Source organism: Cervus elaphus, chromosome 12 (genome assembly GCF_910594005.1).
Source record: "Cervus elaphus chromosome 12, mCerEla1.1, whole genome shotgun sequence".
In the NCBI taxonomy this organism is placed as follows: Eukaryota; Metazoa; Chordata; class Mammalia; order Artiodactyla; family Cervidae; genus Cervus; species Cervus elaphus.
The window spans coordinates 37,822,996-37,850,177 of NC_057826.1; the positions used below are offsets into that span (position 1 = coordinate 37,822,996).

The 27,182-nt window shown below is 36.9% G+C and overlaps 1 non-coding gene across 1 annotated transcript; it reads right to left on the minus strand.

Annotated features, from left to right (window-relative positions):
* Nucleotides 1-23,533: 23,533 nt before the first annotated feature.
* On the minus strand, nucleotides 23,534-23,640 carry LOC122706089. Its single transcript, XR_006344329.1, has one exon. It is a non-coding gene; the product is annotated as a U6 spliceosomal RNA (small nuclear RNA).
* Between the last annotated feature and the right edge of the window lie 3,542 nt (nucleotides 23,641-27,182).

Genomic DNA, 27,182 nt, shown 5'->3' on the forward strand with positions numbered 1-27,182 from the left:
GTGAAGACTGTTTCTATGTATAACGGAGACTGAAGATAATAGTTGTTTTCAAAACTGAGGAACTTTATGCATAAGTCAGAGGTTAAGGGAAGTTAGGATCCATAAATATAGGATATTCCCAACTTGAGAATGTATGAATTCAAGATACAGAATAAAAGTTAATGGAATGAGCATATAATATTCTTGCCCTTGCTATAAAAGCTGCTACTGCTGCTGATTTGAATTACTTATTGTAATAATGGTAAGTTTGCATTTATAGACCTCCCATTTAATTCTCTTACTTGCAGCTGCATGAAATTTGTCTTGGAATGGAATATAGCATGAGTCCATGGGACTCATGAAGGACTCAAGTCTCAGAGGCCAGCCTCATTAGTGCTGATCTAAAAGGACTTAGACACGCTCATTTTCACTGAGATTAGAACATGGCAAGTTTGCTTGAGTGGTTGACTTTATTATTGAGAAAGGACAACTGGATCATTATTAAAATAACTTTCCTAGAAGATGAATATTGAATTATCTTTTACTTATCAATGGCTAAATTAAAAGCAGTTCTCATTATGGATTGATGCATTATTCCAGCCTCAGAATTATTGGCTCATGCATTTAATATACTATAAATATAGGATGACTTTCAAGTTATGATAAGCTAGCTTACCAACTGAGCCCAAGCTGACTATAGTATTGACAACTTCATTAAAAACAGAAGCAATATCTTATTAATTTAAAAGATGAGTGACACTATTATAATTAAATGGTATAATTTAGTTCAAAACTATACATTTTTCTCCAACTTTTAATTTCTACTTGCTAACATATAAACATTTTAATCTATTTTGCACTGCAGTTTCAGATAATTTGATATGCTTTTCCAAACAATTGGTCATATTTTCAAGTCATTAAAAAAATGACAGACACTTATTCATGTTGGGATGTCATTGGTGAACCTATCTTAGCCCTATATGGGGATATCATTATTGATTCTCTCACTATTATCTGCCAAATATTTGGAAATAATACAGAAAACATCACTGTCCTCCCTAAGCTTACATTGAGCTCCAAAATGCACCTATGCTATGATCTACTCAAATCTATATTGAGACAAAATATCAATCAAATATCGGGGCAGAAAATGGGCATTTTAAATGCCAATGTCACATATACACACAAAAAGAACCCTGATATATTCTTTTGCTGGAAGCTTCTAGATACCATCTAAGATAAGGAGTGAACTGTGAAAGAGAAAGACTTAGAACCCGGTACCACACTTATCAAACTGTACCAACTTGCCTTGGAAGATACTGCAAAATAATAGGATACATAGGGTATTTGGTCATGAAGGAGGGCACAGTAACATTATTAGTACCACATGAACTCCCTGTGTAAATTCGTTGGGACTAAAATTCTTAACAATAATGTTAGGTATTTCTTTTGGCTTAGGAGTATCATAAAAAAAAAAATCAGTATGACACAAAGGGTATTATGAAGTGAGAACATTTTAAAAGATTTGATTTAAGAAACAGAGTATCTAAACGAAGACAAAGGCAAAGGGAATCCTTTGGAGGATGGTGAAGGGAAAGCCATAATGACTAATATTCAGCAGGTCTAGAGATCTACCAGGTAACACTGAAGCAGGTTAGAAGAGGCAGGAAATACTTCTTAAAAAGATTTTCTTTTTTTAAAGTGGTAGACAGCCCAATGGGTTTAAACAGAGAGGAGGTGTGTCACTTTGAAGGTTGTCGTATGATTCATAACAAATACATACAAGAATAAATTAACTAAGTCATGTCCTAAGATTGAGGGCAGGAGAAGGGGGCAACAGAGGCTGAGCTGGTTGGATGGCATCTCAATTCAATAGACTTGAGTTTGAGCAAACTCTGGGAGATGGTGAAGGACAGGGAAGCCTGGCATGCTGCAGTCCATAGGGTTGCAAAGAGTTGGACACGACTGAGTGACTGAACAACAGCAAGCTATGACAATTGAAAATATATAGATAAGGAAAAAAAGGAGAAAAAAAAAAATAACCATAGTCATATGCAAGGCTCATTTGGTAGCTGTTTGACATATAATGTAAAATAATGCAAACAGTGAATATCTTTTAACATTTGGTCTATTTTGAGAGAATACAGGAAATAGGAAGTGTCTGAATTTGTGTGTGTGTGTGTGTGTAAGAAAAAATATTAAACCATCACATTACATTTGAAGAAGCAAGGAGATAATTCTTACGGCCAAGAAAACTTTAGAAGGATCAATAAAATCTTCTTAAGTGTCAGAAGAGCCAACTAAAAATGTGGAAGATGGCTGCTTATAAGGAACTGGAAATTGAGAGTAGTCAGAATAATTAATTAGTTTCATAGAACCATTTGACTCTTAAAATGCAGACTAGAATGTTAATAAAAAACTAAAAACTAAATTATTTAAATAAACACATTTTATGGACACTGTGGTCCATGTACACTTCCTTAGGTTTTTTTCACGACCTCTGTTTCTTCAATGACTATTTTATGTGAGCCTGACTTCAGTGAAAGCAGGAGAGTAAGGATTTGAAAGATGGGGTCCCTTTTCCAGAAGAGTTTGAAGTAAAAATAAATGAAATAGAATGTGACAGCTTTTGGAGGAGAAGATAGCAAAGACAAGTTACTTTACTCTGATTATTTCATTTTTTTAAATTAATACTTCTTCAGTATTTCATTCTTTTCATTCAAGTACTTATTTTATTTCAAATTTTACTTTTAAAATTAATAGAGTAAAACTTTCTCTTTTGAAATAATTTTATAAATTTTAGCACATGTGTAAATTCATATTCTAAAGTTCAGCACTTCAAAAATGTAGTAAAACTTGCTTTTGGCCTTCAAATGTTCTGATTTGAAACTTTAGCCATTCAAATTCTCATTTCCTTACAAGTAATATGCCATTTTCCTCTGGATACCTTCCTAATTTTTTTTCTTAATTTTCAATATTTTGATTATGATGTATCTGAGCATGGATTTATTTGGGTTTGTTGTTTTAAAAGTTCACTGAGCTTCTTGAAGCCAAGTTATGTCTTTTACCAAACTTGGGAAGTTTTAACCATCATTAAAAAAAATGGCATTCTGATGACACCAGTGTTAGACGTTTTGGTATTGCCTCCTTGGTCCCTGAGCCTATTATTTTTATTCAATCTATTGTCTCTCTTTTTAGATTATATATTTTGAATTTATATATTTTCAAGTTTAAGGACTAATTTCTCTGTCATTTCATTCCTCTGTCATTTCCATTCTGTTAGTGAGCCTTTTAAGTATTTTATTTTAATAACTGTAGTTTTTAATTCTAGAATTTTCTTTGTTTCTTCTTTAAATCTTCTATTTTATTGCTTATATTCTTAACTTTCCATTTGTTTCAAGAGTGCTTGCCTTTATTTCTTGGACTATTAGCTACTTTAAAAAATGTATTAGATAAATACAACATTTGTGTTATCTCTGCATGGGTGTCTTTTTTTCCCTCCATGTAAACTGAGATTTTTTTCCTGTTTCTCCATGTTAAACTATTTGTATTGCATTTTGACATTTGAATATTGTCTTATGAGGCTCTTGTTTAAATCCTATTATGTATGTTGATATTTTGGTTTTATCAGACAAAATAGATCTAGTTTGGTTTAGGTCACAAGTTCTGACCAGCAGTCTTCTGTAGAAGTGGTTTCAATGCCATTTTCATTTTCAAAGCTTTTGCAATTCTATTTGGATCTTTCCTGGGTGTGCATCACCCATAGCCAGGCTGGGACCTGAGTGCCCGTCTACCTTTTGATTCGGTTCTCAAGGTCTTTAGTATGGTGGGTAGGATTATCATATGTACATCTGTCAAGGGGAGTGTAATCTCCTCAGTTCTGTCTCATCTCAACAAAAATTTGATCGATAGACGTTAAAGCCCTCGGCATGTCACAGCTCTCAGACCATGTTATAGCTCTCAGGTCTCGGACAGACTGTGTTATAGCTCTTGGAGAGATCAGTGTTACAGCTCAGTTTTATTCAGAAAATAACAGGAAAATACATCCTTGAGGCGTGAGGACATGCCGACCCAAAGATGCAAAGAGAAGAGAGAGCCCCAGCCCTTTGGCTCCTCTTTTTATGTTTTTTCCTCCCCCTGGGCCTGCCCTATGTAAATTGGGCTAGCCAGGAATGCTGTTTGTTTCACCTGAGGTCCTCACTCCGGTCCTCGGACCTTCCTTTGTTCTATTTTCGCAGGCTTCCTTGTCTTTTAGCCACCACCATTCTGGACTCCTTTTTCCTATTCTAACTACCTAACACATCTTTGAGGGTAAACCTAGGCATTCATAAACATCTCCATATAGTAACTTCATTATCTCACTAGTCCTCTGTGATTCTTGGTCCTTTTTATTGGCACTGAGAGCAGAAAGTTGGAGCATTATTTATTTCACTCGATCATGCCCTCCTACCACTGTCTGAGGTACAGAAGCAGAACAGATAGAAAGACACAGACAGACAAAGAAACAAAGGGATATGTATCTCCCCTACTCTTTCGTGATCCCAGCTACTCTGAGAGGAAATGAAAGTTTCCCTGCCACCATCTCAGTTTTAGGTGCATAATGGGCCTCAGATACTACCACTGTTACTTACAGTTTCTTACACTTTGAGCCTGAACTAAGATGTTCTGGAGCTTCTCTCTGTTCATGCCTATGCTCTCTTCTCAGTTTCTAGCAGACTTGAGACTGAGACCAGGCTGGGGGATACAAGAAGAGCAAAAAAAAAAAAAAAAAGGTCAACTCACTACCCCTGGTTCAGTAGTCTTCTTTGACCTTCCTGTTTCTATTGCCTTTTCTGAGTCCTCAAAATGATCCTCCATGTACTTGTCTAGGTTTTCTAAGTGCATTCCTTGAAAGAGACAGGGTTGAATATTCTGATTCCATTTTACCCATAAACAAAACCTATGGTCATTTCATTATTTATGTACCATGCTTTTAGTTTTGTAGTTTCACAATTACAAATCTGTGTATTTTTATATTTCTAGTTTCTTTCTTTTACTGGTGAAATCTCTGGAACAGGGAACATGTTTCCTTATGATTACAGGGAATTATATTCCAATATATTTTCAAAAATGACACGGCTATAAGAAGCTAAAATTTCACATTCACTCTGTCCTTTTCTTTTGTCTTACTATTAGAACCGTGTTCATTCTAACCCTGGCCATTCAATGGTCTTGTTAAGATGCTGTGGCTTTTTATATACAGAACACACATTATTTCAGTTTGTACATTAGTGTTAGTTATTTGAAATGTTGTGATACTCAAGGAAGGGGCAAAGATAAACAGGGTGAACAAAACTGAAATGAATATGAGAAATGTGGTGACTATACACACATCATTTAATCACTACAGGCAGATTTTTAAAGTAGATACCATTGACTTATTTTTTGGATAAGAAAAGCAAAATTAGTGAGAACTTTGTCACCTACTTATACAATTACTCACAAAGCAGGAAGGGGAAAAAAGAACACTTAAAAAGGTTGTCCACAGAGCTCCATCATGTCACTGAACTTATATAAAGGAGGTGGAAAAAAAAATTTAAGAAAGCCATTTTCAGAGCAATAGTTTCATGTTTCCTCCCCTGACCTTGCTACAAACCTTTCAGAGCTGCACCTAACTATAAAGAAACTGTCATTCCCTTTATTATCAGCGTTTTTGCTCAATTCTCCAAGTGGTCTAATGAATTCTGGACTTTCTATCCATATTTGCATGCTTCAGGAATGTGAAGATTGGAGGGGCTGGGATTTGACTGGATTTAGTAAATTTTGGCTATTGAATTAGATGATTTAATGCCGCCCAGGGCTGAGCCAGCTGAAGCATGCTCCTTAACCTGATAATCTGATAACAGATTATTTTTAAGACTGAGAATGAAAAATTGTGTGGTCTTTGCCTAATGCTTGTAGTATACATATCTCCCTGTCTATCATAGGCTAATATTGTAAAAGAAGATAAGGAGGAATCGGTTAATAGCTTTGTAGAGAAGAGAAAAAAAGTTTCCTCTACCCTTCTAGGTTCTTTTCACTAGTCTAATAATCAAATTAACATAAGATAGTTTCACAGGAGAAAATTACAAGCACACAAATTTAATTTTGTACCTATGGAGGCCCCATAGGTATGGGACTAACAAGTGATTTAAATAGGCTTTTAATATATATTTTTATAAAAAGAGTCAATTATTTGTGAAGATTTGACAAAACAAACAGGTTTCTGTTTGGGGTAGTAAATTAATGAAGAAATAAAAGGTTTGTTTATACAGCTTTCTTTGCCTTGTCTTCCCTATCACCGGGAATAAGGGTGCTCTCCCTACTCCAGATCTAGGGAGGATATCTTCACACGGGAGCTTTATTTCCTGCTTTCAAGTGAACACAGGAGGGTCAGAGTGTTCTTGTACCAGCTATTCCTCAAGTAACTTTAATTCAAAATAATCAATACACCACCTTGGCATATTTTGGGGCAGCCTGACCTGAGTTCCCTCAGCCTTTTGACAGACTCAGCCTTGATTACAAGTAAGCCTAGATTACTGGGGAAAAAAAGCTTAAAAATGAATATCCAAACTTTTTTTTTTCTTTTTAAAGAATTCATTTGAAATTTCATTGCCCCAAATAAAACTTTCCGTAGTTATACTTCACATGATAGGAAGGTCTGCCGACTGTGGTCACTCGGTCCTTATGGTAACCCTGTGAGGTCGATGAGACATCTTTTATTATTTTCATTTTATATATGAAGAAACTAGATTGCAGATATTATGGTTTAATATCACATAGCAGTTGTATCTCAGAAACAGATCTCAAACAAAATGATGCTTTCATTTACTCCTCACCAATTAGACCTCTGCTCCCAAATCTTCTGAGAAAAATACAGCTACAGAGATCATTTATTGCTTCCTTGTTTTTGTAAATCATACCCTCCCAACAGCACTGACACTGCAGCACAGTGACTCCAGACTGAAACCTTCAACTAGTTTTTCCCCTACTTTCACAACTCCTGTTTCTTTCTATTCTTTTTTACTAGAGCAGCCTGCTCCTTCAAATTTTAATTCAAGTAGATTTTTCAAGGATTGGTCCTAAGCACTCTTCTCTTTATAATTTATGTTTTCTCTCTAAACATTCCTAGATACTCCCATAAATTAGGATATATTAATTTTTACATTATACAGGTAGTTTCCATCTTTCTATGCACTAGAGAATTCATATCATTCATACCCAAAATATTTCCTTTGCAATAATTCATTTATCACTTCCTTAATTTGCTCAAAAATGTTTATTGAGATTCTACTGTTTTCTAGGTATCAATCTAAATTTCAGAATTCATTGCTGTTCAGTCATTCAGTCTGACTCTTTGCAACTCCATGGACTGCAGCACGTCAGGCTTCTGCATCCTTCACCATAATCTGGAGCTTGCTCAAACTCATGTCCATTGAGTTGGTGATACCATCCAACCATCTCATCCTCTATTGTCCCCTTCTCCTTCTGCCTTCAATCTTTCGCAGCATCAGGGTCTTTTCTAAGACCTTTGCAGCTTCAGTTGAAGCAACAGTCCTTCCAATGAATATTCAAGGTTGATTTCCTTTAGAATTGACTGGTTGTATCTCCTTGCAGTCCAAGGGACTCTTAAAAGTCTCCACACCACAGTTCAAAAACACCAGTTCTTCAGACCTCAGCCTTCTTTATGGTCCTACTCTCATATCCATACATGACTATTGGAAAAACTATAGCTTTGACTAGATGGACTTTTGTTGGCAAAGTGATGTCTCTGCTTTTTAATAGGCTGTCTTTTGTCATAGCTTTCTTTCCAAGGAATAAGCATCTGTTAATTTCATTGCTGTAATCACCATCTGCAGTGATTTTCGAGCCCAAGAAAATAATGTCTCTCACTGTTTCCATTGTTTCTCCATCTATTTGCCATGAAGTGATATTCCAGATGCCATGATCTTCGTTTTCTGAATGTTGAGTTTTAAGCCAGCTTTTTCACTCTCCTCTTTGACCTTCATCAAAAGGCTCTTTAGTTCCTCTTTGCTTTCTGCCATAAGGGTGGTGTCATCTGCATGTCTGAGTTTACTGATATTTCTCCCAGCAAACTTGATTCCAGCTTGTGCTTCATCCAGACCAGCGTTTCTCATGATGTACTCTGCATAGAAGTTAAATAAGCAGGGTGACAATATACAGCCTTGATATACTCCTTTTCCAATTTTGAACCAGTCCATTGTTCCATATATGGTTCTAACTGTTGCTTCTTGACCTGCATACAGGTTTCTCAGGAGGCTGGTAAGTTGGTCTGGTATTCCCATCTCTTGAGGAATTTTCCACAATTTGTTGAGATCCACACAGTCAAAGGCTTTTGCATAGTCAATGAAGCAGATTTTTTTTTTGGAATTCACTTGCTTTTTTTATGATCCAACATATGTTGGCAATTTGATCTCTGGTTGCTCTGACTTTTCTAAATCCAGCTTGTACATCTGGAAATTCTTGGTTCACATACTATTGAAATCTAGCCTGGAGAATTTTGAGTATTACTTTGCTAGCATGTGAAATGAGTGCAATTGTGTGGTAGTCTGAACATTGTTTGGCATTGCCCTTCTTTGGGACTGTAATGAAAGCTGATCTTTTCCAGTCCTGTGGCCCCTGCTGAGTTTTCCAAATTTGCTGGCATATTGAGTGAAGTACTTTCACAGCATCATCTTTTAGGATTTGAAATAGCTCAGCTGGAATTCCATCACCTCCACCAGTTTTATTTACAGTGATGCTTCCTAAGGCCCATTTGACTTTGCAAACTAGGATGTCTGGCTCTAGGTGAGTGATCACACCATCATGGTTATCTGCATCATGAAAATCTTTTCTGTAATTTCCTGGTGGCTCAAACAGTAAAGCATCTGCCTACAATCTGGAAGACCCGGGTTCGATCCCTGGGTCAGGAAGATCCTCTGGAGAAGGAAATGGCAACCCACTCCAGTACTCTTGCCTGGGAAATCCCATGGATGGAGGAGCATGATAGGCGACAGTCATGGTGTGGCAAAGAGTCAGACACGACTGAGCCACTTCACTTTCTGTGTATTCTTGCCACCTCTTCTTAACATCTTTTGCTTCTGTTTGGTCCATGACGTTTCTGTTCTTTATTGAGCCCATCTTTGCATGAAATGTTCCCTTGTTATCTCTTATTATCTTGAGGAGATCTCTAGTCTTTCCCATTCTATTGTTTTCCTCTATTTCTTTGCATTGATCTCTGAGGAAGGTTTTCTTGTTTCTCCTTGCTTTTCTTTGGAATTCTGCATTCAGATGGGAATGTCTTTCCTTTTCTCCTTTGCCTTTCACTTCTCTTCTTGTCTCAGCTATTTGTATGGCCTCCTGGGATAACCATTTTGCCTTTTGTTTGGTTTGTTATTTTTATGTTAAGCATTGCTAATCTTTCCTGTTCTCCCTAATCTTTCAATGTGAAACATCTATTGAGTTTAGTTTGGTTGCTTTGCCTTCTCCTGCTTTTCTTTTTTTACTTTATTTAAATTAATTTAAAAGAAATTTTTAAAAAGCAGTTTTAGGTTTACAATAAAATTGAGTAGAAGGTAGAGATTTCCCATATATTCACCTGTCTCTACACATACATAGCCTCCCTTACTATCAATTTCACTCACTAGAATGGCGCTTTTTTTTTTTTAACTGTGAACAGACTTACACTGACCTGTGATAATCACCCTGAATCCACTGTGTACCTGAGCTCACTTTTGTTATTGGATAGTCTATGGATTTCAACAAGTGCATAATGACATATATCCATTGTCATAGCAGTATGCACAGTATTTTCACTGCCCTAAAAAATCTTCTGTGTTCCACCCTTGGCAACAGCTGATCTTTTATTGTGTTTGTAGTTCTGCCTAATCGTACTCTATGTACCCTTCTTAGATTGGCTTCTTTCACTTGTGTGTGTGTGCTAGTCACTCAGTCGTGTCCAACTCTGCAACCCCATGGACTATAGTCCACCAGGCTCCTCTGTCCATGGGATTTTCCAGGCAAGCATACTTGAGTAGGTTGCCATGCCCTCCTCCAGAGGATCTTCCAGACCCAGGGACTGAACCCATGTCTCTTGTATCTCCTTCATTGGCGAGTGGATTCTTTACCCTCTGAGCCAACAGGGAAGCCCTTCTTTCACTTAGTAATATGCATTTAAGGTTCTTCCATGTATATTCATGGCTTGATAGCTCAACTTTCTTTAGTGCTGAATTTCTGTTTTTCTTCTAACAACACTGTAACCTAATGTCTATACTACAAAAGTCAAGTCATTACATTTTGAGCTTTAGTGTTACGTGCAATTTTACACAAGGAGATTTCCTACATTAATTTCAGCTGGTTTTGCTGACCAGCCTTCTAAGTTCAATCAAATTCATTATCAGTCCCAAAGAAATCAAAATCTTATCTAGTTGGTTTTATTAGAGTTCAGATCTCCCTTATAACCTCTCCTTTCCTGCGATACCGCAAAGACTTATTCTCTTCACTTTCCCAATCCTTCATTCAGAAACTGGGAGCCTCTCTTTTCAAGGCACTCAGTAGCTTTAAGCCCTCACACACTCTATTCATGCAGTGCTATTTACTGATCAGTACAGTTCAAACATTATCAGTTCTCTTTTTCACTTCTTTCTTTTCTTGTTACTGTCCCTCAAAATGTGTCAAATTTCTGCTTCAGACCTTGGAGATCACATGTTTCTTATTCTATGGGATTTTATTTTCTTTCAATCAACTTCTACTAGATATGGGTATATATTCAAAATAACCATACTTGCTTGAGATTATAGTTTTAGTTAGAGGACTACAAGTAGATACATGCACAAATAGGAGTATAGTTACCCACACTGGGTCAATTGACAGAAAAGAACATGATTCTTTCCTTTAGGACCCAGGGTTATTTTGAGTTATTAAACAAATTTTAGTATCTTCCTGAATGTGTTTACTGTTAGAGCCATCTTAAGAATTCTGATACAGATAATTTAAAATATTTAATATTCTTGGCTCCCTGATTGAAAAGTCTTATCTCAAATACATTAATGCAACCATAAATGAGGAACTCAAATATAGCTACTATCATTTCCTGAGCCCTAAGTTTTAATGAACTAACAATTAATGTAAGGATAGATTCTCATCACAAAGCTCCGTTCATAAATGCTTAAGCTGAGTTTACAGTCTGTTGATTGGCTGAGCGAAGTGTATTGAAAGTAATTATATACAGACAATTTGCAAACTGTAAAAAATAAAATAATTGGGAAAAAGTAAACCTCGGCACAATTCAGTGAGTCTTATGGTAAGAGTAAAGAATGAAAACTTCTGTATTATGTCTAATAACCTTTCCTTGAGGTTACTTGCAAAAGAATATAAGCAAATTTTAGTATCCAAGCAGAAGAACCAACTTCTAGACTTCCTAAAGTGTCTCTGACCATTTCTGACATATGCTTCTTCCTAAAAGGCATAAGTTAAATTGAATATGAAAAGAATAGTCATTCATTATCCAACCAGCTATGTGTATTGGCTATAAACCAAGGCAATGTGTTGAATACAAGTATTAAGAAAAAAATCAAACACTCTCTTTTTAAGATGCTTAAAGTCCAGCAGGAAGACAGATAAACTAAAAAAAAAAAAAAAATCAATACAATGAATCATTGAAAAATCCAATATTAGAAACACCAACAAAATATTATGAAGGGACATAAAGGGACAACTAATTCTGAGGGAGCTAGGAAGGTTTCACAGAGAAATTCACATTTTATCAGACCAAGAATATACCAGAGGTGACAAGGGAAAGAGATATCTGTGGGCCACACTTCGTTCTCACACACACGTACAAAAAATTTATTGACACAGCTTACCAAGTGTGTCAGTAATTTAAAGAGTGCCGATTGTAAGATGCATGAATGGGTAGATCTGACTGTGAAAATCTGCTCTGACTGCTGGCTGCTCAGGTTGCAGAGCTTGCACAAGACTTTCTAGACCAGAGAGAGTAGCTGGTGTACTAATCTTAAAAGGTCAGAGTTGGCTGGGACCTCAGTTATCTTCATAGCTAAGTCTTCTCTTTCACAAGGCAGCGACTGAATCCCAGAAAGGGGGGTAGCTTGTCCACTGACATTTATTACTGGAAAGGAGCAGTATAGAAATTCTATAAACAGTAAATAATGGTACTGTTTACTGTAATAAAGTTGACAGTATGCATGTCCCTTTGGGAGATCAGCAAAAGTATGATTTACGAAGCTGCTCCTCATATACAAAATAATATGTTTTGATTTGTTTTAAATCTATCTCATTCGCTTACAGGCACTCCTCAACTATATATGTTCAACATTGTTAATCTTGAATCCCTTTCCATGTTCTTTGGTAAAAAGTAGCAATTATGTAACAGTAATATTCTCCCCTCATGAGAAGAGTTGACTCATTGGAAAAGACCCTAATGCTCGGAAGGATTGGGGGCAGGAGGAGAAGGGGACAACGGAGGATGAGATGGCTGGATGGCATCACTGACTTGATGGACATGGGTTTGGGTAGATTCCAGGAGTTGGTGATGGACAGGGAGGCCTGGTATGCTGCGATTCATGGGGTCGCAAAGAGTCGGACACGACTGAGTGACTGAACTGAAGTGAACTGAATATTCTCCCCAGTAGAGGGACATGCCCCGCAGCAGTGAGTAACATCCGCAGTTACCCACATCCACGGAACAACGGGATTTTCTCACAAGTGCATGCTTAGTCTCTCAGTTGTGTCCAACTCTTTAAGACCCCATGGACTGTAGCCTGCCAATCTGTAATAGAAAGTTTCTTTATCCTAAATTTGGTTGTAAATTAGGAAATAAAGATTTGAAACTCTAAGCTGGTTCTATCTGTAATATTGCTGCTTCCATAAACAGTCTTCACCTATTTTGTTTTCTTAGAGTCAGGGAATAGTAATGTTTACCTAGTGTTCTTCTTGGTAGATAATGACATAGTTTGAAATAAGGGAGGGAGAGAGACAGAGAGAGGGAAAGAGAGGAGAAATTTCCTTCTGAATAGCTGGGACTATCTGGTATATCATTAGTTTTCAGGTAGCATATCCCAGAAATCTGAGCTAGATATAGAAGTTAGAAGTTTCTACTCTGTGTCTCGAGGGTAAAAAGTTATGTTCAGGACTGAAGCCAGATTCTGGAAAAGCCAAAAGAAAACCAAGTAGACAAAGTGAAGGATTACAGGAGCAGGGCAAAGAGGCAGAGCTACTGCTGTGGAAAGTGAAAGTCACTCAGTTGAGTCCGACTCTTTGTGAGGCCATGGACTAAAAAGTCCATGAAATTCTCCAGGCCAGAATACTGGAGTGGGTAGCCTTTCCCTTCTCCAGGAGATCTTCCTAATCCAAGGATCAAGCCCAGGTCTCCTGCATTGCAGGTGGATTCTTTACCAGCTGAGCCACAAGGGAAGCCCAAGAATACTGGAGTGGGTAGCCTATCTCTTCTCCAGGGGATCTTCCTGACCCAGGAATCAAATCGGGGTCTCCTGTATTACAGGTGGATTCTTTACCAACTGAGCTACCAGGGAAGTCCTTTCCCCTGTGGGGGAAATGGCAAAGAGAGCAACCAAGGACAAGTGATATCCACTGCAGGGTAAAACTTCAGTGAACTAATCCCCAGTGGTTTACAGAGTTTACTTTGAACCCTGACTAAGAATAGAGGAAGATGTTAAGGATGGAGAAGATTATGCCACTGTGCTTGATGCTGACAAGGTAAACTAGAGAAAACCCTTTAGTACAGATGAGATTTCTATAAGAAAGAAGGTTTTAGAAGCATCAGGATTGGTGACATTTTACTTAATAAGGAAAACATTTTCCCTTATAATTCTTCAGTTTAAGAATAGTAAAATGTAGTCTTGTAGTAAAAATAATAATAATAATGAAGAGAAATAGTTGCTGTAGTACATAATCCATGGAATTCCAGAAGGTCAAGTTAAAACAGAGCTTTATGCCTGAAGTAAGCACTTGCAAAGTGTTAACTAAATTGGCATCCCAGATATCAGAGCCAGAAGAGATGCACTCAGTATTCAGAGAGAGCAAGTACTAAAATAGAACTCATATTTGGGTAAGTTTCAAACTAAAATGAATAGAGGTCTTTGAATGTGGAATGATTGCTAAGGTGTGGGAAAAAGGGAATTTCTCTCAACATATTAAAATAAGGAAATTAGAATTTCCTAAGGGTGAAACAGTAATTTGATAAGTATTTTTATAAAAGTAATTCTAAGCCAATAGTAAAATGTATTTAAGGTGAAGGAAGGCTGATGATTGTGATGTACAAGGTATTTTAGAGATGAAGAAAGATTATCAGGAAAACTAAGTGGTTTCATTATTACCGACTTCACTGAAGTTGTTAGATTTCCACACCTAATTTATTCTTTGAAGCAAATAGGTCAGAGGGATTAGGGATTCTAGTAGTATTCTCTCACAGGGGCTTTTTCAGATTTTCTGACAACATATACATGTGAAAAATTGCCAAAAATAAATAAATACATAAATAACCAGTTTACTTAGATACATCTCCTGGAGTTGGAAGAGTGATGCTACTGAAATGATGGACAAGATAAATAATTTATAGATTCAAATGCTACCATGCTCAACATTTCTAGTGCTATCTGCAAAATGAAAGCAAAAAAGTGAAAGTCGTTTAGTTGTGTCTGACTCTTTGCGACCCCATGGACTATACATTTGATGGAATTGTACAGGCCAGAATATTCCCTTCTCCAGGGGATCTTCCCAACCCAGGGATTGAACCCAGGTCTGCCACATTGCAGGCAGATCTGTTATGTCTGAGCCACCAGGGAAGCCCAACGAAAGCAAAACCCCATGCTAAATTTGACAGCTGATTTAAGGATAATCTGTGGAGATAAAAGGTGCCCAGGAAATTGCCATATGCTCTTGAGTAGAACAGGGGTGTGAACTCAGAACCTGGTGGTAAGTCCATTGAGATTTTATGAATTCTGTCCTACACCAGCAGTTCTTACTGTGATATAATGTGAATGAATGAAGAAGAGAGGAAACATAAAGCATGCCCACTTTCAGTATTTCCCAGAATCTCTCTCAGTAACTATTTTTGTTGTCTTAACAAAGGCATTTGATCTTGGCAGCACTTTTTTAAGAATTGGATGGTATGAAAGCCAGATGACTTTTCAAAAGTTGGATGATTAGAGATAAAGTTCATTGGGAAAATATTTTAATTGTACATTTTTAGATATAACCACATACATTTGCCATCCCAGTGAATACTTATCTTTCTCTCTCACTGTGTGTATATGTTCTTAGAATTATCCAAGAGGTACTGTAGTTAAACTAAAGATTTGCCTTAAGTGTCTTGGTTTGTGCAAATCTGACTGAAGATTAAATTCTGATGCAAAATATTTGTAAATATTTATAGCAAAATTTTATTTTCTTTGTCCTTAATTACAAATGTTTATCTATTTTAGATTGGGCCAGATGAAGTAAAATGAGTTATTAACCTGACTGAGGATCATGTTTTTTCCCATGAAAGTCAGCCAACTAGATTTTGAAAACACATTCTCTGTGGTTCATGATGAGGGGTGGAAATGATGTGTGGATCCTCTATGATCTGTTCTAGAATACCATTTCAAGGTTTAAAAATAGATTACTGTCACCTTAACTTTGACTATATAATTTTTTTTCAGTTTGAACCACAACCCTAACATTATTAAAATGGGGCTTTTGTATTTCATTAAGAGCTAAGCAATTAGGTTTGCATTTTTGATGCACCATAATTGTAGTAGTGTGACATTGTTTTAATGATAATATTCATTGATCATTCATAATGCAGCTACCCACACCATGAATCAAGTATAAATCAACACCTTTTTAAAAAATTTTACATGCAGTAAAGCACTTGATTTTTAGATTGATAATTTGCACTCACAGTTTAATCTTCAGCTGTCAGAATTTTTTGTTTGTTTGTTTAATTTCCATATGCCTTTCTTATCAAAGCTCCTTAAAACCTTATGAAAAGTATTTTGGAAATAAACCAAATACCAAGGCAGGAGAAGAACAAGAAGTTTTATCATCATTAATAAAGAAGTCTATTTAATTGCTGAGTGAAAAAAACAAAATGACTTTCAAGCATAGGACAGACTGCAGGTCAGTGAAATCCTTGGTTTTATAGAGGGAATAGAGGTACAATATGTCACCTGCTAACAGCTTCAGAATAAGTAGACATATGGCCATCTCACCTCAATACCTATGAAGTTCTTTGTGTTTTAACACACTCTCTGAATTCCATGGCTGAGATAGATACTGTCCCTAAAATCTATTCAGATACATTTCTGATTTTCTAAATTTCTAACATGAGTATAATTGCTGTGGTTTTATATCATGTCAACTGCTCTAAGTTAGGACAATGATTTCCAGAATTCCTTTCTTTATACGATTCTGGGTTAAGATGGGTCATAGGAGAAATCTGTGCAAGATTTGGGATGAGGAAGAAAATTAGCAGTCATTATATTCTGAAGGTTAGGATAGCATGATAGGTACATATTGTCACTGACCTGCTATTTTGTATGACTGAGGAGGGAATGCAGTCTGGCTTGGAGCTCTTCCAGCTTCTCTAAGTCCTAGGATTTGCATATGTGCAGGTTAGTGGAGAAGGGTACCAGCTTATTTGGCAAAACACCACATCCTTGAGATTCAATCTAGACATGGGTTTTATTCTGTCCTGATTTCCAGTCTGTTGTCACCTTCCTTTGCTTAATGCCTTGGTGTTTTTTTCCACTGCCAACCATGCTGATTGACAGAAACTTCAGGTCCAATGCCAGATTCAACAAGAGCTTTCACAGAATTCTATATCACCTTCCACATTGCATACTGTCTAATCTCTACACAGACTCCTTTTTCCATGCAACTGCTAATGGTTCTGCTTCCCAGATCAAACCCTCACTGGTAGAATAATATAAACTAAATTTCTAGGTCAGTGATTCCCTTTCAACTGATAACCAGAAGAATCATGAGTTATGCATTCTTTGACATATGCTCCATGACTTAGCAGCATAAGTTAACATGCTTCTATGACCAGAGGGGAACAACCCTAAATTTTATATGCAAACATGATTATCTTTTCTAAGATGCAGAAAGCAGTCTTGCCATCCAGAGAATTTATGGAAATGAAGCCCTTTGTTCATTATGGTTGGAGTCTCTGCTGCTGTCAGGTTATTATCTCTGCTGTTCTAAATATCAAGAGTGCATACATTTCTCTATAATGATGGATTCTTTTCTTCTGCCTGTCTGTTCCCAAAGTCACTATACCAGGAAGAGAGGAAGGAAAAGATCTGAACTTGGGTAATTATTAAGGGGTTTATCTCTTCATGGAAGTTGTCTTTCTTCTCTTGGCATCTATTCTTTCTGGCTCTTCTACTCTCTAAGATCAGAAACCCTCTTCAGAAAACAGAGGTAATCTGCTCAAGAATCTTCACTCTCTTCTTTTTACTCACTATATTTGACTCTCCTGTGCCAATTTTGGTTTAATTTAAGTTTAATGTTATTTAAAGACAAATAGGTTCTATGATGATAGGGAGAGGGCCTGATAGCACCTCAAGGAAGTTTCTACAGAAATCTCACTGCATCCACCTTTGTGGATTTTTTGCATCTAGAAGATGAATAAGTCATATGATGCTCCATGCTCTAGAGTCTGTGTATGGAAGGGAAAATGATGGTCAGCATTCACTGGGAAAGGTTCAAAACTAGAATAATCTTATCCAGTGAGGCTGGATCAATGCTGAAAGAACATATTCGGGGACAGATTATGGGAGGAAGCTAAGTCAGGTGTCTGGAAGGTGGCATCTTGTGAGTTCAGATCCAGATGCCTACAGCAGTCCTGGCATTTCTTTTAGGAGTAATAAGTTCTCCCCAAACAGAGTAAGATGGATTATATTTGGGATTAAAAAGTAAAGGTGAAGATTTTGATGATGATGATGTTCATTTTTCATTCATAATACAACTAGATCACCCCCAGGCAGCTAGTCCTATAGATATCTTGAGAAAAAATGTAGAACTCTAGTCAATCAGACTCTTACTAGGAGAAAAGATTACAGTTTCTGGAGGGAGGATAGAGAAAAGAAGGCAAAAACTTCCTCTGACAAACCAATTCAGAACCCAATCATAGAGGAACTGTGCTATTTATGCATTTACTAAATGCTTATTGAGTGTACAGCATATTCTGTATCCTAGATGAGGCACTAGGGATGCAATAATTTTCAAAACTGCATTTCCTGGAAGTAGTGCTTTCACATTAGTGGCATTCTTTGAAAAATAATTTTGTGAGCAAATACTTATTATTACTATCATTTTCTATGGAACTTTGAGAACATTTATACTTGCTAATGTGTTTTTCCAAAAGAGATATAGAGTAGGTTGCATTTTCTACACACAGGCTGTTTAATGGTGTATCCTTTAGAAACTGCTAGAGTCATGAATAAATACTATTCTTGCCTTGAAAGGCCTCACAGTCGATTGACAGCTAATAGGGAGAAAAGTGATCAATGTAGATAAATAGAAATTTGGAGCAAGAGAAGTGGAAGGTAAAGAAAAGCAACTATGTTGATAATTCTCCATTTGTTCTTTTGGATTTATTATTTACCCTTCTATGTCTACTGTGTCCCAGGAAGGTGATGGCTGTGGACAGCATTATTTGGGCTTTCTTGACCTCTATTTTCTAACTGGGATCAGTCAATAAAAGATCTCAGCAGAACATCAGAGGACATGAAAATAGAAAGATCAATATATATTATTTCTGCCTCCACTTATTCCCTCCCTCTACTCAGGCAGAGGGACTTTGGCCATGGCTGCTTTCTCCTGCTGAAAGCCACGGAACATGTCAAGCAGCCTCCCACACACTGATGCCAATATATCTCAGTTGATAGAGGAACATGGGTTCCTTTATCCACTCAGGTCTAGGTTGGTAACAACTTCCACTTGCTATTAGTTCCTGGGTGCTTCACCATCTGCTGTTCATCCTTTAACCCTGCTCACACCTCTGTATAAAGTGTTGTAATTAAGTTATCTTTAACTTCTGAATGAATCATCTGTCTATGTCAAGACTCTCAGTGAAAAAGGAACCAATATTGTTGAGTGTCTTTTATGGCCCAAACATTTTAATATACGTTATTTCATTCAGTTATCAGAAACATCCCCCAGAGTATAAATGATAAGCTTCATTTTGTAGAATAAAAAAAAGAGAATTAAGACACCCCACCCCACCCCGCCCAAAATTAAGTAACTTGTTTAAGGTCACATTTGTAAAGGTAGTAGACCTGAGATTGAGCCCGGCTATTCAAAACCCATATACTTTTTATCACACTATATTTTTAAGAAAACAGGACCAATTATTAGAAATAGGCCAAAAGATGAGAAAGACGTCAGTTACAAGATTTGTTTGATACTGAACTGACTAAATAATGAGGTGGTCTGATGATGGAACTGTGGGATCAGAGCAACTGGATTGAGAACAAAGAGAAGATGACAACAGAGGCAAGGGAGGAGGCAGTCTCTTTCAAAAGTGAATGTGGGTTGTTTTTTTTCCCTCTAATCTATCATAAAGCTATGCAGACACAATTACACTCAGTGTCCATGCTGTCGTCATGTCATAGCCTGCCACAAAGAAGGAGGCCTGGATTCTTTTAGAGCTATGTGTATCTGGGAGAGTCTGTTAATTGCTCCCTATTCTTGCACCCTTAAAAACTGTTGGGCAAGCAAAGTCACTATAGTTAATAATACTGTACTGTGTATTTGAAATTTACTAAGATGGTAGATCCTAAGTGTTTTCACCACAAAAAAAGGGAAACTGATAATTATATGAGGTGATGGATACATTAAGTAGCTTGCTTGTGGTAATTACTTCAAAATATGTATATATATCAAAACATCAATTTGTATACCTTAAATATATACCATTTTAATTTGTCAATTATATCTTAATAAGGCTGGGGAAAATAAGGTTAGGAAAGACAACAATAACTGTGGTTTTCTGTGCACTGGCTGTACATCAAGTATTTTTGTTGTTTTCTCTAGCTTTAGGCAAGCATTAGTGGCCTTAGGTCTCAGTATATGAACATTTGCTGCCTATTTATATGAGAATCTCAAGCCCCACATAAATATGATAAAGCCAGATGACTAATAAAATACTTTTTATTTCATAATATAGTTCTTAGTATATAAATCTCTTAGTGTTCTGACGCTCAATAAAAAAACTAGAGCATCTGAAAAAACCAATTAGGCCAAGTACACATTCAGATATCTGCAAAGAAAATGTAGAAGTGAAATTCAGTAACAAAGCAGAAAACATCAACTGGCATTTGCAAGAACCAAACTGCAAGAATTTTGAAAGCCAGCAATTTATTTCTTTGCAGCTAAGTCTAGAATATAGGTTTCCCAAAAAGACTGTTCAGTCTCTGAAAGAGCTAAAGTGGAACACACAAAGAAAAGATGGAAGACATGATGATAAGACCTGATAACAACGGTTAACATAAAAAACAAATGTAGCCCCAAACTATGTATTTCTATAAACTTGAGAGAACGAAAATGAAAGATTTAATTTAAAGAAAACTGTTTGCTAATTCTCACATCTTCTGCTTTTTTTGCTTAAGTATGCTATTTTCCCCTTGATTTTGCTGGAAATATTTTTACCAACATGAGTGAAACTCATAGTGAGGGCATTTCTTAATACAAAAGAAGTTTTTGCCTGCAGGGCCTATATCATGGATCAAAGATTTTTTATTAAAATACATACAGTGAGAAGTAAAGCTGTGATGTTTTTGTGTGACACCTAGATTTTGTAATGAAACACTGCAGGAAGAATGTGAAGTTTAGGTTAAAAAAATGCAATATTCCTGAAATCTGTGTTGGATTTTTCTAACTCCTAGTACTATGATTAATTTTCTCTGGGAGCAGCTGCTGTTCAGAGATGTTCTTTTGATGGAGAATGTCTGGTGATGCCAGTTAGCTGCAAAAATGATGGTAGCTATATCCTTTCTACACTGGATTTGTTTGATAAATCATAAGGGATTTTAGAGCTACACAGAAGTGGGACCCAGAATACAATTTGTGTGTGTGTGTGTGTGTGTGTGTTCTTCTTCCAACTTTTGAACTGATGCAAATTTTGGAGGCCAAACTATTTGTTCTCCACAGGTGGAATGATGGCCAATAAAATATTATGAAAAAAAGAAGGGGTTTAGCATCAGAAAATGTTGTGTGAAGCAAAGTTCAACTGGATTTGGGGCAAGTTACTCTACTTCCTTGAGTAACACTATCCTTGATGGAGTGATATCAATAATAATATCATCTATTTCACAGATAGTCATAAGAATCAACTAAAATGATATATGTAAAAGTGAATATAGACATCTATTTCTTAGAGTTGGGGAGTCTACAGAATCTTAGCAACTTGCTCCCTGAGAGTAACTAAACAGAATAGATAAAATATTTTAAACTCAATTTAAAAAAATACTGTAAAGGGCTGGTTATTAGAAATGGAATATCAGAAGTCAAAAACTCAGTAAAACTAGAAACCTAGGGGGATTAGCCAAAGACTGAATTTTAGTTCCATTCTGAAGACATTTTCAAAATCTGAATGAACTTGATATTGAGCTTTCATGGCCTCACAGAAGACACAAGACAAAGCCTGAAACCAGTTTCAGGTAGGAAATCTCATAGATGGTTCCGCCTGCCATGGTATTAGGCTAGAACTTCCAAAGGCTAAACCTTGGTACAAGGGCATCTAGAAATGAATCTGCCTTTCTTCCCAGGAAACCAGAGAAAAATCTCTTTTCTCAATCCATGATTTACAGAATAAAACTTTCAACTGTAGGTATATTCTCATATAGATTTGTATAGCAAATTTATGTTATTTTATTAGTTTGAAAATATAGAGGTTTTAATTTCAAAAATCCCTACAGTAGCAGCAATCCAAAAGGGTAGTAAAACTAAATGAAAATCATTCCTGGAGAGACTAATGTTCAGTCTAGTTCTCAAAAGAAGGTAAGTTTATAGTTAAATACTATTAAATGGGTAGGCTAGGTAGACTCCATGATCAAAATCCAGTGGGCACAAAAGACCTGAGAAGCAGACTCACAAAAAGTTCAAATATTGAAGTTATTACAGAGTATATAATCAGCATGCTGATTATGTCTAAAGGTAAAAGAGATTAAATTAAGCAGAGACTTCTTGTTCTGTGATGGAGTAATTTGTACTTAACTAAGCTTCTTATCCAAAACGACTATTAAAGCTGAACAAAATTGAGAAAACAACTACTTGGAAATATAAAGAACAAAGAAGGTAGCCAGGTCTTGAGGAGATAAAATTCTAGAAAGATTGAAAGTGCTCTAAGGTGAGTTGCCGCCACCATACTTGACTCCACTATGTGCGTGCGTACTAAGTCACTTAAGTCGTGTCCAACTCTTTGTGACCCTATGGACCAAGCCCACCAGACTCCTCTGTTCTTGGGATAGTCTAGGCAAGAATACTAGAGTGGTTTGTCATGCCCTCTTCCAGGGGATCTTCCCAACCCAGTGATCAAACCTGTGTCTCTTATGTCTCTTGCATTAGCAGGCTTACTTTACCACTAGCACCACCCAGGAAGCCCTGCCTCCACTATACTTACCAGTATTCTTGCCTGGAAATTCCATGGACAGCTGAGCCTAGCAGGTTAGAGTCCATGGGGTTACAAAGAATTGGACACAATTGAGTACACACACACATACTTGCTTCCATTCTTCTCAGATTTTCCCATATGCAACTGTTAGAGGAAGCACGCTGATTGAAACTGCCCACCATGGCCAGGCACCATAGTAACAATTTGCATGAGTTGTTTTATGACAGGAGGTCCTGGTAAGGAAGAGGGAACTAATAAGCTTCCACCAACCAGAAAAGTTTGGGAAAGGTCAAAAGAGACACCACCTGTCTGACCACCTCCCAGAATCCTTCTCTCTAGCATCCATCTTGGCTGAACAAGGCATGCACCACCAGGAAGGACTCTGAGTCAGAATGATTGGCTAAAGACAACCGGGAAACTAATCCCATCACCATAAAACCCAAGACTGGTGACACAGCAGTTCTCCTGGGTTCCCTTAACTCTACTACTTTCCACCCAGGTGCCCTTTCCCAATAAAATCTCTTGCTTTGTCAGCACATGTGTCCCCTCGGACAATTCATTTCCAAGTGTTAGACAAGAGCCCAGTTTCGGGCCCTGGAAGGGGTCCCTCTTCCTGCAACACAACTAGTTTCACAGAAGCCAGGCCGAAAGCAGTGACCTGAAGGTGAAGGTCAGGAGTGTTATACTGGGCTGAAGATGCAAAAATTAGACTATAAGCTAGAGCTGGAGGATCAAGATCCCAGAAAAAAAGGAACCATGAACCCCTCATTTACACATGCTGTTTCCCCTTTAGACATTAATCAACTCCCATACTAAACATACACAATGTAATAGAGTGAACCAAGTAATTTCTTCTAGTCCTCATTTTATTTTATTTTATTTATTTTTTTTTTTTTTAAAAATATGGAACGCTTCACGAATTTGCGTGTCATCCTTGCGCAGGGGCCATGCTAATCTTCTCTGTATCGTTCCAATTTTAGTATATGTGCTGCCGAAGCGAGCACTAGTCCTCATTTTATAAAAATTTTTATCATGAATGGGTATAGAAATTTTTCTGTGTCTGTTTAGAAAATTGCATGTTTATTCATTTTTTTCTTTTTGAATTTCTTAATATAGTGCTTTGACAGTGTTTCATTTTTCAACTGTTAAAACAATCTTGCAATCCTAGGATACAGCATACTTGATCATGTATTATTGTTTTTATATATTACTAGATTTGTTTTGCTTTTATTTCATTAAGATCTTTTTCTTGCCTATATTTATTAGTGAAAGAGTGATTTTCATTACTTATAATGTCTTTAGCTGTATTATTACTGCTGGACTCATAAAACATGTCTGGATTCCCTGCTGTTTTCTTTTCTGGAAGAACTTATGTAGACTTGGTATTATTTGTTCCTTAAATGTCTGATAGAGTTTGCCAGTGAAATAGTCCTTGTGAAAAACACTTTAACCAAACATCAGTTGTTTTTAACAGATACAGGACTATCTAGGACACCTGTTTTCTTGAATAAACCTTGGTAGCTTGTGCCTTCCAAGGAATTTCTCCATTTCACCTGTTATTAAATTTATAGAAAAAATATTTTAATAATACTCCATCATTATCCCTTTGATCTGTAGTATCTTTAATGGTGTCCTTCTTTCATTCCTTTTTTTAAAAAATAGTATTTATGTTTTAGGGCAACTTTAGCTTCACAATTGTCAAAATAAAAACAGAGACCAGTCTTGAAAATTCCCTGGTAAGACAAAACTACTTCAGTCATATAGAGAAAATTTAATTTAGCTTATTTTGCAAGATTAATTTGACCTGGGTATTTCTTGGTTATGCCTCTGGAAAGCATAAGCAAAACTTGAACTGTTCCTAAGGTTGATAAGATTGTTCCCAAGGTTGATAGGAGGGAGCCATTGAAAATTCTAATGTTATAGCCTATAGAATACATGTAAAGAATATACAGTCACTGCTTTCTCACTATGTAAGTTACTTCATAACAACATAGCCTGAAGCCTCATTCCATGTTTTGGTTTCGGTGCTCCCAGTTTAAAACTGTTTTTTTTTTTGGTGGGGGAGGGGGTGGTTTTTGGTGTGTGTACAATAAAGTTTTACTAATTGTTACTTCAGTGAATCATTGGTCTTATTTCTGTTATTTCTGAATCTTTAACAGTTCATGGCATCAGAAACAGGATCCAAAGAAGACCCCAGGTGACTTTGAGGCCAGTAAGCAGCCAGAAGCTGGTACCCAGAGAGCCCGCTGACCTTACTGCCTTCTTATGGACCCTGGAATTTGAGGGTAAGTCTCCACTCTCTTGCACACTGAACTCAACTTTCCTGTGCACAGTGCTTACTGTTTGTATTTGCTGAAGCTTCTCAGTAAGACATCTTTCTCTTTTCAGTGGGGAAAAAAACAGAACAAAACAAACACAATTCTCTGAGTTTTAGGCAGCAGTACTATAGTTTGGGGCAGGGATTACTGGCTCCCTCTAGATTCTTTGTTTTAGGGGATCTAAAGACAGAGATGGGAAAACAGTGGAAACAGTGGTAGACTTTATTTTTTGGGGTTCCAAAATCACTGCAGATGGTGACTGTGGCTATGAAATTAAAAAACGCTTACTCCTTGGAAGGACGGATGTTGAAGCTGAAATGCCAATACTTTGGCCACCTGATGCGAAGAACTGACTCATTTGAAAAGACCCTGATGTTGTGAAAGATTGAAGGCAGGAGGAGAAGGGGATGACAGAGGATGAGATGGTCAGATGGCATTACTGACTCACGGGACATGAGTTTGAGCAAACTCCGGGAGTTGGTGATGGACAGGGAGGCCTGGCATGCTGCAGTCCACAGGGTTGCAAAGAGTTGGACATGACTGAGCAACTGAACTGAACTGAACTGGACTGAAAGGCAGAGATGGGTTCCACCTGGTCTAAATTTCTTCCTCACTCTCCCTTAAAAAACACATAAAGATATATGTGTCTATTAATAAGCGTTTTGTGCCCACTGAAAACTTTACTACATCAAGGGAATGCAAGCCTCTTAAGTAAGTTCCCCAGTCTTGAGAAAGAAATATCCATAGGCGAAAGCCCATATTGGCCATCAGTCTCTCTGTGGGGAGGGGTGGCATATAGGTTGGAAGCTTGTGGACCACTGAATGGTTATGGGGACACCCAGAAAATGCTGGCTGCTTTATCAGGGATGTTCCAGGAATTGGGTATAGAGCACTGTGGCAAAAAAAAAGGGGGGGGGGGGGCACCAATGCCTACCTAGAGTCCAAAATTCATGTTAGAAAGTTGAAAGGACTGAGATTAGCAGACACGCAATCGTCCATGACTCTGCTCACTTCTGGCACAGAAGGTTGGAAAGTAGGCCAATAAGCTAGAAATCTTGGTGGGCCATTTTGCAAAACCAGGAGGGCACAAGATACTGTGGATTAAGATCCAGGTGCTTGTTACAAAGCTTGATAAGGACCATTTCAAAACTCCACTAAGAAATGGAATCTCTGATAAGCATAAAGAAGAGGATAATGTGGTGATTGATAAGGAAATGGACAAACCTCCCCATACCATTTGACCTATAATACAAAGGAAATTTCTAAATACCAATTACCCCCCAAACCTAGAAGAATGTTTACATTCTTTCTCTGTCCCTTAAAGTTCTAGATTAGTCTTTGAAATGCAAATACCCTAGGAGGTAACCAAAGCATTTTTGTAGAACTGAAGGGAGAAAAAATGGGGTAGGGGGGCTATTTAAAAAATAGAGCTAGCTATAGAAATTACTTTGTCAAAATTTATTTGTAAGGGATTGAAGGATTTTTATAAAACTATAAGAAATCATAAGGGTAAAAGAAGATGACTATATATGAAAAGAAGTGTGTATGTTTGGTTGTGGGGAAGGTATGAGAAATGGAGATGAATTTTTGTTGAGGGATAAGAAAATAATTTTGCCCCCCAAAAATAATCATTCCAGAATTTTTTTTAAAAAAAGGGGCCAAAATCTAAATAAATATAGAAAGTTGTAGAAGGCTGGCAGCAAAGGAATCTTGAGAACGATATTTCATGTATGATCAAGCTGACTTGATCTGTTTGGACTGGATCTATTTCACTTTTTAAAAAGGGAATTTTAATACCAAAAGTATACTGGTACAAAATTAAAATTTGGTTTTCTCTCTGTCAAAAGGACAAAGTTTTATTAGAATATTATCTGATCTTAGTAAGAAACTGTAAACAAAGGTTTTTCTTTACCTTTAATGCAATCTACCTATAAAACAAAGATTCTGTGTTCTGTCTTTAAACATTGCTTTAAAACCATGGCTCTTCTCTATTAAAAGAGCTAAGTTTTTTATGACTTTTAACTTTTTATATATGTTCAATTTCATGGGAAACATCGCAAACAAGAAGTCACTTTTTTTAGGGTATATTTGTGTGAAATTCCTAAAAGTCTAGTACATCTTGGCATAATATAATATTTTCAGACATAATTCTAGCTATTATCTTTATCACAAAAGTAACCAAATTTACCTGTCAGTTGTATCTTCTTTTTTGTTTTGCATGTGTATGT